We start from the raw sequence: 5926 nt of genomic DNA on the forward strand, positions 1-5926 counted from the left end.
ATTTGAGCCTCTTCACTCATCTTTACTCTTCTCAGAGATATACACTCTCAGAGTTGGCCTCACGCTGGCCAGCAGACTTCAGCAGCTACAGCGAGCTGAGATCTGCACCAGCTTAATGAAAATCACAGTAGACAGTGTGGCTGGCTTTCATGACATGTGCCATCTCTACACATTGGGTATTTGAACTGCACATAGAACATATCATGTGATGTGCTTGTGATTACAGGGTGCTTTGAAAAGAGTCAACCAAGGTTTGTTCGTTGAACCTGAAAAGAGATTCGGCTCCTCTGCAAGCAAAGAAACACAAAACAGGATCATTAACATGAACATCTTAGCTCCCGAAGGGAGGAAGAAGAAAACCCATGGAAAAGAAAGTTAGCCTGGCCTTAGAGCCATTTTTTTGCCAGTTCCCACCACCCAATCAGTCCCAGTCTGCGCAACCACCATCCCTGCAAGCCAAACCTCAAGCTGGAAGCTTGGAAGGTAAAGCAGTGTGACTGCATTTCCTGAGTCCACCCCATTTAAACTCACAATATGGAACATATTAGGAGGCTCCGCAGAAAAAAGGGGGCGCAACGGTCTTAGATTTTCTCTATTTTTTAGCCACTCAGAAGGCACAACAAAAAAAGTCAGTTAGTCCTCTGATTAGATAAAATAAGTTTGATGGAGTGTTGCGGAAACCTTGGGAAAATTAATGAGAATGAGATGCTTCAGTATGTAAAATTACATAGACTGGGAGACACAGCATTAAGACATCATACTATGCAAAAAGAAAAAAACAAACCCATAGTCAGGCAAAACCATAACAATGTAGACATTAAACTACACTGGATTATTGAGCCATTGCTACGCTGTTGAAGTAAGTCCGATAAAGCTTACATTTTAGATTTTCTCAAGTAAAATTACACAAAACACAGGGAAAAATTGCGAAACTCTAACGTACATTAGCAGCTAACAGTCTATACTGTAAATATTTTTAGGTTACACTCAACTGTCACTAAGGTAAACATGCTAAATCATGTTTTAAACTATTTAATAAATCTGCCACCCTGAAAACCCCAGAGCTCTTTTACTTTGAGTAGGAGGTGGCAACAACTGAGCCTGAGGGTGTATGTTGGGGTGTGTGTGTGTGTGTGTGTGTGTGTGCGCTCACACTGTGGCATTCTTTTAACCTCTATGGAAACTCACTAAAATAAATCCATTTCGTACGTCAGAGAGGCCCCTGTACACCCTGTAATTACAGAGGGGAGGGTGGGATCTGTAGTGGAGCATCAGGACGGGGCGGCTTTAGGCTTCTGAAAAGCCACCCAAATGCTTACTCAGTGGCCTAGTCCAGGTTAGAGCCCTGGAGCAAAGAGTAAAGGTTTTTCATGCAGCAAGCAAAGGCAAACTACAACTCTGGCAGCCACACATGGCATAAGACTAGGAACAAAGTACCAAAAATGAAGTTTGATGGCTGGCAAAACGACAACACACACCTGGGAGCATGTTTGACACCAAAGCACTGACTCACCAGTCACACCAGGTATCATCTGCTGGCTTAAATTCAGCACATCAGAAGTGGAAAAGTGCCTAAAAGAATAAGCCTCTGTATCCCCAACTTGCACTCCACATTAGCCCATAATCCCCCTCTGAGAGCGTGGATCCCCTCCATGCTTGCATGTGCTAGCATGCCCTGTAAGCGGTGAGCATGGCAGCTGCAAGGAGCCATAATTAACACCCTGAACTGAGGTGAGAGGACTTCCGCGGTCTGCCGTTGTTCATGAGAGACAGAGGAGGAGGAAGCGTTCCGGGCATCTCTGTGTAATCTCTCTTCTGTTTCACAGTTGCTATTACCTCACAGTGCTTTTACAGTGGACCAGATCTACATGGCTAAGTGGACCTACTAATTGTAGTTAGGTTTGCTATTGCAAATAAGTTCAGTGATTTGACTGTAATGTCCTTTGCTGCAAATTGTGAACCTGGTCACAACCTGAGAAGCTAGAGGAAGTTAACAGACAAGAATCTAGAGCCAGAAGAATGTTCCGAGGCTTTGGCAGGAAACTTAGACATAATAACAGGGTTTCAAAATGTTGCGCCTTAAAAACAGTTGGCCGTTCAAGTGTAAGAGGCTACAACATAGCTCTCTCCAGGTCATTGCTTTATAGTCGCTATAAGGCTGAACCATCTGAAGGTGTGCTTCCAGGAACCAGGATAGTTTTCTGGAGTAACTTTTCTCCCACCTGGAATTTGACTGCAGCAACCACCAGACCAAAATAAGACTATCAGGTATAAATCTACACTGCAAACTAACCCTGGTTAAAAAGACATATACCGCATCTTCAGAGAAGATTGTGATTCAAAACATTGATTGGCCTCTTACTTCCCGCATTTTATTTCAGAGCTATATTCTAAAATCCTTAACAACCTTTAAAATGAGCAACAGCCCAAATGTGTGAGACTTCAAAAACCAAGTCAGCATCCTGGAATCAAAAGGGGTACAGAACAGAAATCAGTGGTCGATATGAGTCGCTGCACAAACTTTGTGTGTTGGATATCTCTTACGTAAGAGTTGGATTTTTGATTTTGTTCTATTCTCAGGTGTAGCCACTTGTAAAGCAAATCCTCTTTATAAAAGTCAAGGAATCTGTTCTGTTTGTGCAATCAATCTAGTGAATGTTAATGGAAAGTAGTGACATCAAATATGCATTGCAAAGAGGTAATATGGTGCATTGACCACCAGTCTTGGCAAGACTGGGATGCAACAGGGTTGACTTTCAAGCCTCAGTCCTTCCACAAAACACAGATATGGTTTTCTAAATCAGATTTCTTGTCCTGAAATCTGTTATGAAAGGTTCTGTTTAAGTGAAATTCTTAATGTTCTTTTTGACTCTCCATATCCTGGTACTGGCACAGAAGGCCCTGATCTCTCTATAAATTGTCCACTCTATCCTAACATGAACTCATGAACAAAGCATCACAACTTCAACTTCGACATTTGAGGCTGAGATTGGCATAAACATTGCCTCAAGCTACGAGGAGCTAAATCTTATCTGGGCTCATAACTGCAAAAGTACACATTGAAAGTTATGGCTTCATGGCGCCAACAGAACTACATCATCTGCAAACAGAAAAATAAAGAGACACTTTGGCTAGGATTTATTTTTCTGTGCTGCCAGAAACAGTTCATTTGCAAAGTAAAAAAGTAACATCCATAGCAGCGAGATCTCTGATTACTCATGTAAATTTGTTATGTGTCAGGAGGGGATGGATGGAGTTGCTTTTGGTTGCACCTATGTTACTATGCTGTCAGATGCCAAAGTACTGCCACATGCTAGAACAGAGATCTGACTAATTGCCTTCCTATAGTCAAATTGAACCCAGGTATTTTTTGTGAACACTGAAGCGAAATGGTGCTATGTTTTTTTCATAAAGCTCATTCTTTTCCAGAAAACAGTAATCAATACCATTCCTGAGCTCATGAAGTGCACAGAGTTGCTTACGTGGCTCTTCCCTTTCTCTCCATTTTGCCCAGAGTTACAGTCTGCCTGCCACAACTATTGCAGTGCAGGAACAGAGCAGGGAAGGCGCCTTACAAGAGACGCAGCCAAGCTGGAAGTTGTGTTGTCAATTGGCCTCTCCCCAGCCCTGTCTAATTGGACCACCTCTTACGGTGGCTTGTTAGATCGGCTCACTGTGTCTTAACTCCTCACCACCCAGTATAATGGCGTGTCAGTTCCTCTCCAGCAGTGATGTGGGCCCTTTTCCCATAACGGAGACACAAAGGAGCAGAATAATGGCCCACGGTTGTAAGGAAGAGAGTGTAGGCAGAGACAGAGGCGGAGTGGAGCCACTCCTCTCTGCTGTTTGAACTCTTCATAGTCCTGGCTCCAGACAGGCAGCAGGCCCAATGGAGCCTGTTGGAGCCTTTATGAAGGAGACGCGGGACAGAGACATGGATTGAGCAGCACACAAAATCAAAGACAACTGTTTTCAACAAAAAGTTTGACAGGCTGTCATATAAAAGGGACTCTGTTCTAAAGAAACTTCAAAAATATTCCTCTTTCTGTGAAAACACACATAGATTCAAATACACTCTTGCAACTGCCTCTCATTAGAATCCGAGTGTCACTGAATGCCTCTATTGCTGAATGCTGGCAGAGTGCTCTGCACCCCTCCTCTCATCACCATCACCGCCAACCTGACAACCCAACACCAGCAATTATGAAGGAAGTCAGCTAAACCACATCCAGTTTGGCTCCGGTTTTTAAGATTCCAGCAGGCTTGTAAAACTTCCTGGTTTCTCTGCACACATTCCAGTACCGCTGTGATGGTTTGAGAGCTGCCATATCCCTTTCTAGGTAACAACAAGGTCCTTTGTGAGAAATGACCGATCATCAAAGACGCGCTGAAGAATTAAGGGAACCTTTCAGAAGCATGGCCTAACTACTGAGACTGAGTCATTCCATTATTTCCTACATCATTGTCCTCGAATGCTCCGGCTCTTCCCAGTTGTCATTACTCGGGCTCCTCAGGACCTCAAGGACATCTGGATCAGTGGAGCTAGCTCATCCTTAAAATGTAATTATAAACTTAATGCTATTTCAGATGTAACTCTATTTCAGTTACATCTGAAATAGAGATGTAACTATCTCCATTTCAGATAGAGATAATATCTCCATCTGAAATGGAGATGTTATCATCCCAAATGTCCTTTCAAATACCCATTTGGAGCAAACAAAAACATCACATAACTCTTCACAGTGGAAATTTTCTGTTTGTTCGGACAAGATGGAAAGTTCCCATGACCACTGAGGTTCTTACACATTTGATGTTGAGGCAAATTTCATAGGTACATGCCATCTAAAGTGTCTCATAGTCTTATTTGTGGAAACTCCTATAACAATACACGTCAGGAAACAATAACATTTAAGAGAAGAGCAAAGTTTCACCTCAAAGAACATTATAAAATGTGTTATTAAATTAACTCTTTATAAACCATAAATGAAAGACTGAAAGCGGCTATAAGAGCCTTTTCAAATAATGACGGTGTACTGTAAAACGCAAAACAATAAAACTGCAGGGAATTATGTCACTTAAAATCTGACTACCCCTACTTAATTAATAAAATGAACTATGTAGTTGATTGAGCTATGTAAATCAAAAAGATAGCTGTAAGAGACGTTTTGACCACTTATTAAGAATTGCTAATTAGCAAAGAAATTGTACAACAAAAAACAATGAATGCATAGATAAGAATACCACTTTAAGCAAGATGGCTATCAACAAGGGATTATAAACAATAGATAGATACATGTTACTAAACTACTTGGGTGATTAATTAAGCTGTTTACACTTTGTAAACCATTAATAAGAGTTATAAAGTGGATAGGAGACACTTTTCAGATTGTACTGCATATTCACTATTTGGCAAGCTTATGCAAATGTAAAGAATAATCATGCTGAAAATGAGACTGCACTTTTAAAGGTCTAATAAATAATTATTAATGAACTTAATAATTAAGATTTAACACTTTCTAAAACATTAATAGACAGTTAAAATACCATAATATGAGACTTCAAACACTGAAGAAGGAACACAATAGTCCTGTTCAGCTCTCACTCTAAAAGTTGAACTAAAAGTTTCAGTGAGTAGTTTCTTAAAGTTTACAGCTTAATTAAAAGATGGTTATTAAATATTAATGAGTGATTTATGAGTGTTTGTAAAGTGGCACCTTGAGAAGCAGTGAATGTGCTGTGACAAGCTAATAATGCAGACCAAGCAGAATCAATATGCGAATACTTTATTATCAATGTGTGAATGGTGCTAGCTTTTTGTCTGGATATTAATAGTATATGAAAACTATACACCAAATCCAGGGTCATCCTAATTTTGCTGTATAAATTCTCAAGTTATATATATATATATATATATATATATATATAT

This window comes from Xiphophorus couchianus, chromosome 2 (assembly GCF_001444195.1).
Source record: "Xiphophorus couchianus chromosome 2, X_couchianus-1.0, whole genome shotgun sequence".
Lineage (NCBI taxonomy): Eukaryota > Metazoa > Chordata > Actinopteri > Cyprinodontiformes > Poeciliidae > Xiphophorus > Xiphophorus couchianus.